This window comes from Castor canadensis, chromosome 7, assembly GCF_047511655.1.
Source record: "Castor canadensis chromosome 7, mCasCan1.hap1v2, whole genome shotgun sequence".
Classification (NCBI taxonomy): Eukaryota; Metazoa; Chordata; class Mammalia; order Rodentia; family Castoridae; genus Castor; species Castor canadensis.
The window spans coordinates 138,745,700-138,759,622 of NC_133392.1; positions in this window are offsets into that span (position 1 = coordinate 138,745,700).

The window sequence follows — 13,923 nt, forward strand, 5'->3', positions numbered from 1 at the left end:
GGCTGTTTTGAGTGCTGCCTGCCTGCCACAGGCATAATTTACATATAATGAAATTGACAGATCTTAAGTATACTGTTTGATCTTTTTGTTTGTTTGTTTGTTTGTTTGGTGGCACTGGGGTTTGAACTCAGGGCCTCATCCTTGCTAGGCAGCCACTCTTACTGCTTGAGCCACCCTGTCAGCCCCAGTTTGATTATTTTTAACAACTGGACATTCTAATATAACCCATTCTTCTATCAAGGTTCAGAAGATTTCCATTGCCTTTCTTTCATGCCCCTTTCCACTCAATCTCCCCTCACCTCAAACAACTAATGGCTTTATTTCTATCCATATATAATCCATAGTTTTGCCTGATCTGGGACATGATGAAGCTGGAATCATACACTATGTACTCTTTCTTCTCCTGCATAAAGCATAATGACTTGCGATTCATCCACATGGTTGCCTGTGGCTACGATTAATTCCTTTTAATGGTTGAGTTTTGCATTCTTCCTTTGTGTGATCTTACAGTAAGTATGCCCTGTAACAGGACACCTGACAATTGGCTCCGTATGTTTCCTTCCCACTATTCTGGGACCTATTCAAGCACACAGGTTGTACCTCATTTATTTCTGAATCTTCAATGAGCTCAATGCCTGGCAGAAAGTAGATGCTGAGAACTGTCAAATCCTGGGAGTTGGGAGTTCAGCATGATGGGAGGAAGATTGGCAGGGAGTTGTGAGGAAGGTAGGACATCTGCAAGAAACCAGTGACCCCAGACCCCATAAGTTCAGAGGGATCTTCGGTCAGAAGTTCCAGGACAGACATGGGGTTCCATGCCAACAAACAGAAAGACAACAGAAAGTCCATGGCTTTCACCCCAGGGTCAGCCTTCCAGCCACTGGAAAGCTCATTGACTAGGGACAGGCATGAAAAGAAAGTAAAAATCTATTCTCCTTCTCTTGTTTCTCCTCCCTTTCACTTCTAATGTGCATCTGACAACTAGCCCCAACCTTCAGACTCATATTTGTAGGGCCTGCCTCCTATGAGTACCTCCCTCCAGTCCTAATCTCTCACATTGTTCACCCCCCCCATCTTCATAGGAGCCCTGAAGACACAAGGGATTAGGCTCCTACACCTGTAGGTTTTCTGGAATTCCAGGGCCCCTGAAGCATGGACATAGGGGTCAGAGCTGGCACTGAATTCCTGTTGTACCAGCTTGCAGGTGTGGCCTCCTCTGTAAAATGGGCTCATAATTCCTAGCTAGGATGAAGGATGCAGGATTAACAGAGGAAAAGGACTAAGTACAGTGACTGGCAGAGAAAGGGAGGGGTGACTTGGTGGGGTGAGGTGCCAGGTGGGACTTCCTGGTTTTTCAAAGGTAGGATCTGTACCAGCATCCTCAGCTGAAGACAAAAGCAAGAAGCACTCCACTTTCAAGCCTAGAAGGAGCTGGCTGCCCTCAAGGCAGGATAGGAAATGCCATAACAGAACTAGCACTATGCACAGTACTGGGCTCATGCATGGCTTGTGAGAAGAAGCCACTTGTCCCTCGCTCCCCCAAGAGCAGTTCAAGGAACAACAGATTGTTTTTTCTCCTCAAGGCAGGGCAGGTTTGGCCAACTATACTGTGCAAAGGTGGCTTTTGTAACATCTTCCATCACACTTGCTCCTCTGCAACCTGACCATATCACTCCTCCATCAAGAAGACCAAATTTCCCTTCCTTTGAATGCAGACTGGCCTTGGTAACTCTCTCGTAACCAAGAGTATGCTGCAGAGGTTACTCTGCACTACCTCCCAGGCCAGACCAAAAGAAATTTTGCAATGCAGCCCTTTCCTTAATCTCTTGCAAGCTAACTCTACTGAACACTACTGGAACACAGCTGCCCTGGAGAGGCCACATGTGGGTGTTCCAGATGACAGTCCCAGCTCAGGCACCACATGTGTACATGAAGCAGCTTTCAGAAGATTGCAGGCCTCAGCCATATGAGTCCTCCCAGTTAAAGCCTAGACGTCATGGAAGAGTGTATTAATTATCTACTGTTACATAACAAATCTTTCTAGAACATAATAGCTTAAAACAACACTCAAGCAGTTTGTGAAAGTCAGGAGCTTAGGAGTGGCAGATCTGAGTGGTTCTGACTCAGGATCTCTCACAAAGTTGCAATCACACTAGCCAGGCTGCGGTCATCTATAACTTTTCAGCTCATTCACATGGCCATTGTCAGGACACCTTAGTTCCTCTCTAGATAGCCTTTCCACGCATGAATGTTCTCACAAGGATTACTCAGAGTGAGTGATCTGAAAGGCAGGGAGCTGAAGGCCACAATATCTCTTAAAAAATCTGGACTCAAAGTGACATACTAGACCAGTCTGCTTTCTGCTGCTGTATCTGAGGCAGGGTACTTTTTGAAGAAACAGTTTACCTCAGTTTTAAGACTGAAAGTCTACATTAGGCATTCCCATCTGTTTAGCCTCTGGTGAGGGTCTCATGAAGGAGGGCATCACAATGACAGGAGTGTGTATGGAAGAGATCACATGACAAGACAGGAAGTGAAAGGATTCAGGGACCAACTTTGCACTCTTTATAACAACTCCTTCTTGGGAAAATTAACTCACTCCACAAGACCAACATCAATCCCTTCTGAAGGGTTGCCCCTATAACCCAATCACCTTCCACCAGGTTCTGAGGCAGGATGGGTAGATAAGAAGATGGGAAATTACATTATTTTTAATAAATATTAAAAGGGCCAGACTCAGCCAGGTGCTGGTGACTCACACCTGCAATCCCAACTACTTGGAAGACTGAGATCAGGAGGATTGGGGTTCAAGTCCAGACCAGACAAAGTGAGATTCCATCTCCAAAATAACCAGAGCAAAATGGACTGAGTATGTGGTGCAAGTGACAGAGCTCCTTCCTAGCAAGTACAAAGCCCTGAGTCCAAACCCAGTACCAAAACCACCAAAAAAAAAGGAGGGGCCAGATTCAGACATTAGAATGAGAAAGTAAAAACTAAAAAGCCAGAACAGCTAGACCCCCTCCCATCTCCTTTTAGATGTTAAATTACAAAAACAGGGAGATGTAAAGGGTCTATCTGTATGTGCCTTCCTCTTTGAAAGATTTAGAAGCTGCAAGGCTCCTTAGATGAGTAGAGAAAAAGAAGAAATGAAAGGCACTGCAAAAGGAAGTCCTAAAACTCACCTACTGGTCCTGTGTTTTGGGTAGGCCTAGATAACATCTCCATGTTTTAGCATCCATCTTACCCAGAACCATTGCCTATGGTTAGACACATGCATCCTAGCTTAGAAAGTATAAGACTACAGGTAGGAACCACCATTTGTAGTTGTTTTTCTTTCTTTTTTTTTATTCATATGTACATACAATGTTTGGGTCATTTCTCCCACCTACCCCCCACCCTCTCCCTTAACCACCCCACCCCCCTCCCTCTCCCCCCACCCCCTCACTACCAGGCAGAAACTATTTTGCCCTTATGTCTAATTTTGTTGAAGAGAGAATATAAGCAATAATAGGAAGGACCAAGGGTTTTTGCTAGTTGAGATAAGGATAGCTATACAGGGAGTTGACTCACATTGCTTTCCTGTACATGTGTGTTACCTTCTAAATTAATTCTTCTCCAACTAACCTTTTCTCTAGTTCCTGGTCCCCTTCTCCTATTGGCCTCTGTCACTTTAAAGTATCCGCATTAGTTTCTCTGTGTTGAGGGCAACAAATGCTATCTAGTTTTTTGGGTGTCTTACCTATCCTCATACCTCCCTTGTGTGTTCTTGCTTTATCATGTGATCAAAGTCCAATCCCCTTATTATGTTTGCCCTCTAATGTCTGCATATGAAGGAGAATATACGATTTTTGGTCTTTTGGGCCAAGCTAACCTCACTCAGAATAATGTTCTCCAGTTCCATCCATTTACCTGCGAATGATGTAATTGTTTTTCTTGTGGGGAGCAGGAAATGTTTCTCTTCCCCTCCTAATTCTCCCTACTTTATTCTATTGTACTGAAATAAATCCTGCTAAAACTTTACCTTATGAGACTCCCCTTTTTATGAGACACCTCGAAAGGATTTTCACATGTGGATTTCAAGTACCTGTGATTTTGCGTGGAAACTGGGAAGCTGTGGGAAACTCCTCATCCTTCCTCCAGGAACAGTTACACAATCTCAACACAGCCACACCGGGGACCAAGCTTCTAGCACATGAAACTTTGGGGAACACACTCAAACCAAATCCAAACTATAGCACACACTATTTCTTCTGCCATATTCTGTTGATAATACAGACCCATGCAATACAATGTGGGAGACAACTTCACAAAAGCAGGGGTTACTGGGGCCATTTTTGAGGCCTCATGCTACAAGTAGAGACCAGTCATGCCTTAGCAAATTCCTGACTCAAACTCTACAGGCATGATAAAATGGTGACTGTGTTATGCTACAAAGTTTGGAGTGATCTGTTACATAGCTATAAATAACTGGATCAAAGGCAAATGAATTATTCATCTGGTTTGGGGTACCACCAGAGAGCATCTGACTTCTCATTCCTTGATGGTGTGTTGAGTGATTCACAATGCTGATGACTGATTACTACTGAAATAGGGGATGGGGCAGTGAAGAGAGAAGGTCAAGGATATGACCAGGTAGGAAATGGTCAAGGAGTGGTGGGAAGACCAATTTCTTCCACATCCACAGGCCCCAGGGTTTGGGCTGCAGAGAGATGTGATGAGGGCAGCTGGCCTGCTGTAGGCAAAGAAGTGAGCTGCCAGTGGGGAACAAAAGAGAGGCCACCAGCAAAGGAGCCTCTCTCTTTGGCACCCAGCCCTTAATCAGTCAACCTGTGGGGATTCCCCCCACCCCCGCCACACATACAAATCATTAATATAGACAATGTGCTGAGCAGCTGTGATGACAGATTGAACAGGAGCACAGCCATCTTGGGAGCTGAGAAGAAAGGGTGGACCAAGGAAAGCAGGGGACACCTAGACAAATAAGTCCTTTATTTCCTTTTGATTCCTGCCCACCAGAGGGCAGGGCACAGTGCAGACTATGCCTACTTCCTTTCCCGCCTGCTAGATTTTGAATCAAGTAGATTTACCTTTGAAAATGGAAAGACAGTTAATACCTGAAACAAGAATCTGCATTAGTAACTAGAGGTCACTGAAAATTTTTAGATCAAGCTGGAGGTGTCATCAGGTGGCCAAATGCACATCAGGAAAGGGGGAATGACAGATTATAGTTGGTAGAAATTATTTTAAAGAAAATAGTGATGTTTAGTTTAAGATGTTGATATTCCTCAATCAATCTTGTTTTTAGGATCATCGTTATTACTGTGCTTGTCTCCTTCTCTTTTACCTCATTCATTCATTTATTCACTCATTAGTATTTATTGGATGCCAGGAATTGTGTTGGACACTGATCCCAGGATTCTCAGATGAGTAAAACAGACTCAGTCCTCATGGGTTTTTGATCTACTTGGGAAGAGAGACATAAAACAGCTAATTGCACAAGTAAATAAATAGTTTTGGACTATGTCACATACAGTTAACTAGAAGTATAGCCAGTTGGTCACTATGTCCTGTCTATTCAATTTTCACATCATTTCCCCTTAAGTTTTTGGTCACTTCTCCCCATCCCAGATGTCTCTGCCTTTGTTTAAGTCTCAGTTTCTCTCATTGGAGTTGTTTCATTGGCTCTGATATCTCACCACCCAACCCATCATCCCTCTTTCTCCAGAGAGATCATTCCAAAAGACAAATAGGATTGTCATTCTCTGCTGCAGAAAGCTAGTCATCCCCCAGCATCCATTCTTTCTTTAGTAATAGAACCTCTTCCTTTTAACTGAACATATGTCTGCTCATAACAAAAACTACACTGACCAACACTTTGGTAGCTAGTTTTGGCCTTGTGACATGAATGAGGGTGATACTGCAATTCCACATCCTTTAGAGGGGAAGGGTGGTCTTAACAATCCCTTTTCTCCTCCCTGCTAACTGAAATGCAGAAGTTATGGTTGAAACTGGAGCCACCCTCTTGGACCACAAGAAGGAAGCTGCATGTTGAAGACATCAAAGCAACCAGCTAGAGGGAGCCAGGACTATTTATAGGAGAGTCACCATGCCTATTCTCACTTGCCTTCCAGAGTTTTTACATAAGCAAGAAATAAAAGTTTTATCTTGTCAAGATCATTCTTATTTTGGAGTCTCCCTTATAAAGACTAAGCCTGTTTCCTAAATAATAAATACACCAACTCAAAACCCTTCTACTGGCTCCTTCTCTCTTCAGGTTAAACCTGAGCACCTAAACCCTGCACTTAAGGTCTTCAAGATGTATCCCTTATCAGTCCAGTCTCCCATACTCTTTCCTGTCTTTACCCCTATGCTTTAGTCATGCCAAATGACTTGCACTTATCCAGTGCACTAAACTGATTGAGACCTCCAGGCCTTTGCTTAAGCTGCTCTCTTGTTCCCCTTTCTTCTTTGCTGCCTCCTTCAGTTTTGGGGTCATATTCTTTAAAAAGTTATCCCAGGACCCTGCCCTCACACTAGTCCAAAACCCTTGGCCCTTTGTACCTACTTCTCATGTCTGGTAGACTCTCAACTTCAAGAGGACAAGGATCATCCCTGTCTTGTTTATACTAAATGCCCTGTCCTTAGCACAGCATGAGAGCTCAATAAGTAAGCATCAGATGAATGAGTGAATGACTAAATTAACTCATCCTAGCAGGTGTGTCTTAGCACCCCTGATAACTTATTTGTCTGTCTCCACCATCAACTGAATTTCCTGACTCGGGGACCATAGAGTTGTGACTGCAAGCCATAGTAGATGCTCAATAAATGTTGTTCTAGTAGAACTTCACATCCAATGCTTTTGCTGTGCATTGTCACTTTCCAACAGAACATCTGGCTCATTCCACAAGGGTTTCCTCACAGGCTGTGTCTAATGTGTAACATTTCTCAACTGAACGTGTTATTTGTTGAGACAAGTATTCTTTGCTTGGTCAAACAGTAGTCAGGATTTGGAATCTTTGCTAGGCCCATATGTGTACTTTCTCATGAAGTCTAGGTTTAGTAAAGAATTCAGCTAAATCAGCTTAGCAAAAACTTACTTTACATCTGATCATCCTTGGTATCTGGTAGTTCCTCATCTTCCATCATCCCATAGGAGATGTCTGATCACCCTGGCCTGTTTTCTGCAAGAATTCCATTAGATGGATTTAACCAGAATACCCCTAATCTTTCATATTTCTTCTTGGTAGTTTTCCATCCTCCTCTCCACCCTTCAGTTATAAATTCCCACTTACCCCTGCTGTATTCAGAGTTGAGCCCAAACTCTCTCCCCTATTACAGTGGTCCTTATACCTATTACAATGGTCCTAAACAAAGTCTGCCTTACCTCACATTTTCTTCAACAGTTGCTGCTAATACCATAAACCTTTTTTTGGTGGGGGGTTGAAAGGAGGCTGGCAAATTTTATAGAAATCAGCATTTGGCCACAGTGACCTCAAAATGGTAGCAGAAAGATTTTGCTTATTCAGGTGGCCTGAGCTTAGTCAGTTCTTTAGAAAGCCACATTTCACTGCTGTCGCTTGAGTGGCAAAGAAGCAGAAAGTATATTACAGAAGTTGGAAAGGGGCACCAGGTCAGGTGGGCTTATGAAGCCCAGAAAGGGCACAGAAGGAAGCATGTTCCCTGTGAGGTGGGAGTAAGTTGGTCTGTGCAAATCCAAGCCCCTAGAATTCAAAGTCTATGCCTCCAATGACCAAGGTAAGTAGATCTTGACCCACTTTGTTAAAATGTCCTGTCCAGCCTCTGTTCTGACTCAGTGAGGAACAGATCAGTTAGGATGGCTGAGTTTTGCTGCAGTAAGAAACACCTGGGAAAATCTCAGGAGCTTAAAACAATAAAACAATTCTTGCTCACACTATATGTTCATTTGACTTCACTAGGAGGCTCTGTTCACTGCAGTTTCTCAGGTTGATGGCGATTCCATCTTAACACAAGCTTCCTTGACCACCGAGGGAGGAGAAAAGGGAACATAACAATCCTTCCTAGGCTCACAAAAGCTTCTGCTCTGAAGTCATACATGTATTACTTTTGCTCTGCTCAAGTCATATATGTCCTATCCAAAGTTTAACAGAACAGAGACATACAATCCTCCTATCAGGAGAGATAGCAAATGTTTGTGAAAAACTGTATAGTATACCATAAAGCAAAATGCTGTGTGGTAGGAGATTTCACTAGCTGCATGATTCCACGCAAGCCAATTGAACCTCAGTTTTCCCATGCATGAAACAGGAATAACAGTAGTTTTGACACAGCAAGAATATTGTGATGATTCAGTGAGACTTTATATGCCAGGGTGAACAAGGGCCTGGTACAAATTCTTGCCCAATAAATTGTAACTTTCCAAAATTAAATTATGAAGAACTTCAATTGCACAAGAGGAGACAGTAAAATGGAAGCCTCTGACACTTCTGAAACTGAAACTGCTCCCTTGTTAAAGATCATGGATGATGTCCTTGAGGCTGATTCCAAGAGGTTTCTCTCAGTTCTTACCTTTGATGCTCCATGAAGACAGATTGGTTTTTTGGGGGTTTTTTGTACTGGGGTTTGAACCTTGAGACACTCCACTAGCCCTATTTTTGTGAAGGGTTTTTTGAGATTGAGGGTCTCACAAACTATTTGCCTGGGTTGGTTTTGAACTGAAATTCTCCTGAGCTCTGTCTCCTGAGTACCTAGGATTACAGGTGCGAGCCACTGGTGCCTGGCTCAGATTGTATTTTTATTCTTTAATACTCACTGTCTCTCTGAGGGGACTCTCCCAGTGGGAGAAGCTTCTGGCCCCACTGGCAACAGCTTGGCTATGAGATTACTTTGGCAAGTAAAATAGAGTGCATGTCACCATATCACATGACACTGCTGTGACCTGTGCCACTTGTGGACAGAAGCTTTAAGGACCTATGTGCACACCACTGTCTTTTTCCAGTGGTGTGCTGGCAAATGTCTAAAAAGCAGCTATTCAAAGCTGACTTTGGTAGTGTAAATACAGCCACCAAGCTGTCAATGTGACATCATTGAGCATGGAGTTGGAAAAAGATGTACACCACCAGCTCTCTTCAATGGAAGCCAACTCCAGCACATCATGTATCTTTTCCTCTCCCTGAGAACAGCATTGATCTAGACATGACTAAAAACTGCTCCTTCAGCTTATATCCCTGATATGCAACAGAGCCATACCTGATCCACATTGACATGTAATCCTTTCTGTAAACTGAACTGTGGGGGTTATTTGTCACTGCAGCACAACCTGCCTAAAGCTGACTAGCATATTCTCTCTTTTTTGACTTTGGTTAACACTTGTCATCTTTTCAGTCAACAAACATTTATCATCACCCACTGCCTAGGAGAGACGACACAAAAGGCAGACCATCTGAACTTGTAGTCCAGCTCTGCTACTTTCTAGTGATAACCTTCAGCAAGCCACTTAACCTCTCACTTCTTAAATTTCTTCATCAGTAACATGGACTAATAACAGCACCTACCTAATCAAGTTGTCTTGAGAACTGAATGATTTAACACATGTAAAGCACTTAGCACAATGCCTAGTATCAAATCATAGCTTTTACTCTTACAACTACTACTAGGCCCCAAGTGAGAGCAGGAGATTCAGTCAGGGGACCTCTGCTCTCAGGAGTTCATTCATGGTCTGAAGCAAGAGACAGATTCAAGAGCAGAAAACCACAATAAACCATAACATATTCAAGAAGGGCAAGCTTTGGGACACAGAGCATTAGAACAACTAACTTGGAATATGACACTGGGGGCCAAGTGCCCAGGAACACTTCACAGAGAAAGGGATTTTCATTCCAGATTTTAAGAATTAATAGGAGCTTTCCTTGTGAAAAAAAGGAATAGTAGGTAGAATGAAATGTCAGGTTTCTCTCTTAACTCTCTAATCATTCCCTGACTCCTTGGCTGTTCACCTCACCCCTCAAGGGTTGGTTCCCCAGATTTCAGTCTCCATTCTCCTCTCTAACCTCTCGCAGAACAAACTCATTAACTCTGTGGTTTTGCTGAGTGCTGGGCTAAATACTTCATATGTTATCTAATTCAGCATGCACTATGATCCTGGAGGTAGGTACCATCAACCTGATTTTGCAAAGAGAAACTGAAGCCCACGGAGATCAAATGATTTGCAGTGTCATATAAGGTGCTTTCAGCAACAGGTTCCCAAATACTCAAATAAACATGGCTTGAACATTAGGGGTTTATCTCCCATCACAAGAAGTCCAGAGAAAGGTGATACCCAGGTCTTTTAATTCAACCGCCCAGTGACATCAGACCCTCATTCACTTGGCTCTCCCCTCAGGGTCCCAAGATAGCTGTTGAGCTTCAGAGATTGCATCCTCTGTCAGCATTCAAAGGCAGAAAGGGAGTTTTTCCTCCCTGGCACCTCCTTTTTTACTGGAAAGCAAAGCCTTCCCCAAAAGTCCCCAGAAGAAATTCCCATGGGACCCTGCCTCCCCTCTCTCTTTATTCTTCCCTGACCCTATCAGGTTGTAACTCCAGTCAGAGTGATCCTCTCCTGGCTCAGTGTTCTTGGTGGCAAAACTCAGCAGTGGGTGAATTTCTTGAACAATGTGGAGTTCTCACAAATTCCAAACCCAACTAGGAACCAAAAGTAATTAGTCTGAGATGTAGTTCAGGCAATACCTGGCTGGACGGACACCACTGGCTACCAACTGGTGCTGGACTCTCTCCACACCAAGACCAGGCCAGGCCCCCACATCTCTCTCCTTCAAAGGTCAGAATCCTGGGAAGAAATATCCAGATGCCACACCTGGGCACGTGCTCACTCCCCCATTGCCAGGTGGCAGGCAACATTCACCCTTTACGCTGCTGCAGAGTGAAATGTGGCTGTGTTGTCCACCGAGTCCCTTGCAACAGAGGATTTCCACAACAAAAAGAGGTGTTCTCCTCAAGTGTCCACAGTCTCTCTTGTCTCTAGGCCTTTGGACACACTGTTCCCCTGGAAGTCTGCTTCTCTCTCTTCACTAAGCAAATCCTCCTCATCCTTAAGGCTTTATCTAGTTGGATAAAATTTCCCTTCAAATCTAAAGAAGAACCAGGCACCAGTGGCCCCACACCTATAATCAAATCCTAGCTGCTTGGGAAGCTGAGATGGAGAGGATCAGAGAATTGCAGTTCAATCCTGGGCAAATAATTCACAAGACCCCATCTCCAAAATAACCAGAGCAAAATAGACTGGAAGTGTGGCTCAAGCAGTAGAGCACCCGATTTGCAAGCACAAAGCCCTGAGTTCAAACCCTAATCCTGAAAAAAAAAAATCTGAGCTAGATGCACCTCCATTGTGTTCTCTCTGAAGCTTGTACTTTCCTCAGCATGGCCTCCACACTTACTTGCATTTTCCTGCCTTAACTCCAAGTTCTATAAGAATGGACACCCCACCCTCATTCATCACTGGATCCTCAGCACCAACCACAATACTGGACACATACTAAATGCTCATTAAATGTATTTTAACTGAATCAAGAATAAGAGATGAATATTAATGGTATCACTCCCCCACACCATAAAGAATGGTATCAGACATTCTTTATCCCTGTCTGGTCTGGAGTCAAGTACCGTTAATTCTACCTCCATAGTCTAGACTCTTGTTATCTTTCTCCGGGACCCTTGCAGTAGCTCATCCGTTGCAGAGTACATCTGTTGTTTCTGCTTATGCAATAGCTCTTTCCTGTTATTTAGGAAACTGCCACCATTTCCTTTTTTTTTTTTTTTTCAGTACTGGGGTTTGAACTCAGGGCCTACACCTTGAGCCACTCCACCAGTGTAATGGAGTTTTTTCAAGATAGGGTCTCACAAACTTTTCCTGGACTGGCTTTGAACTGTGATCCTCCTGATCTCTACCCTCTGAGTAGCTAGGATTACAGGCATGAGCCACTGGCACCAGGCTCACCGTTTGCTTTTAAAGAACTACTTCTCTCATTCATTTCTTGGATTTTTTTTTTTGAGGGAACTGTCTGTATATAAACTGTGGGATGAGTCATAAGGAATTGTTCGTGGGGTTTGGGAGTGGTCTCACCCAAGTTTAGAGCCAAATAAAGTGATAGCCACAGTAGTAAGGCAGAGGAAAATGTAAATATCATCTTTATTCCTGACAAAGCTGTTTGAGATATGTCTTTACTGGTGGACAAGTGGGATGATTAGTACTGAACACCAAAATTAAATTTCTCTACTCAGTCCCAGGTAGTACTAGAAAATCACAGTCCTTTTGGGCTCAGTGGTACATGTCTATAGTCCCAGCTACTTCAGAGGCTGAGGCAAGAGGATCGGTTAAGCCCAGGAGTTCAAGGACAGCCTGGGCTACATAGGGAATCCCTGTCTCAAAAGAGAAAAAAAAACCATAGTACTCTTTATAATGGCTAGACCCTGGGAATTTTTGAGCATGTAGGAGCACAAGGAAAAAAAACATGTCATTAGGAAGATCTAAAAGAGAGGAAAAAAGGAACAGCTAAAATAATCTCAGTTCATTCTTCCAAAACTCACTAATTAGCGATTGTATATCATTCCTGCTCCTCTGAGAACTAACAGGTAGATAAAGGGAAGAAGCAAAAATCTCACACTAAATCATGCACCATTGGCTGTAATCCTAGCTACTTGGGAGGCAGCAACCAAGAGGATCACAATTTGAAGCCAACCTAAGCAAATAGTTCTCAAGATCCTATTTCAAAAATACCCAATGCAAAGATAAGGCTGACACAGTGGCTTAAGTGGTAGAGTGCCTGCCTAACAAGCTTGAAGCCCTGAGTTCAAACTCCAGTACCACCAAAAAAAGAGAATGTCACACTAAAGTAGGTTCCTTCACATGGAAAAGGGTGGAACAAGGAGTAAATGTTCCCCTTAGCAGGATTCACTTATTTCTGGTATCTAGATTAGTGACCCTGGTCCCTATCATTCTTGGGGACCATGATTCTACAACTATATCCTCCCAATAAATTCCTTTTTTGCTTGGTGTAGCCAGATGCTATTTCTGTTATTGGCACACAAAGAACTTGTACTAGTTTCCTATTGCTGCTGTAACAGTTACCACAAACCCAGAGCAATACAAATTTATTGATACAGTTTTGAAGACCAAAAGTACAAATAGGTCTCTGGGGCTAAATTCCACGCATCAGCAGAGCCATGCTCCTTTCCAGGAGGAGAATCCAGTTCCCTCCTTCTCCAGCTTCAGAGGCTGCCATCATTCCTGGATTTGTGACCCCCTAAGCCAGCAATCATGTCACTCTGACCTCTGTTTGTGTCATCACATCTCCTTCTCTGACTCTCCACCTTCCTCTTTCCCCTCTGAGGACCTCTGTGATTATATTGGGTTCAGTCGGATAATCCAGGATAATCTCCCCATCTCAAAATCCTTAATCACATCTGCAAAGTCGCTTCTACCGTGTAAGGTGACATAGTCACAAATTCCAAGGATTAAGATGTGGACATCTTTGAGGGGCTATTATTTTTGACTGCCACAAAACATTAACTAAAAGACTGTGCTTTTTGTTGTGGTACTAGGGTTTGAACTCATGGCCTTGTGCTTGCTAGGCAGGTACTCTACCACTTAAGCCATGCCCCCAGCCCTCTTTTTGTTTTAGTTATTTTTCAGGTAGGGTCTTGAATTTTTTGCCCAGGGTAGTCTGGACTGCCCAGTCCTCTGATTTATACCTCCAAAGTAGCTGGGATGACAGGCATGAGCCACCTGACGCGGCTCACAAATATCTTTTAACTAGTCTTGCAACTACCACTTTCTCTCTCTCCAGTCTGTCCTCTACATGATGTCTAAATAATGCAAATTTGGTCATGATTGCCTTACCTAAGAAACTTCCCAATTCCCCAAAGCCTACTTAATAAAACCCACAGCAC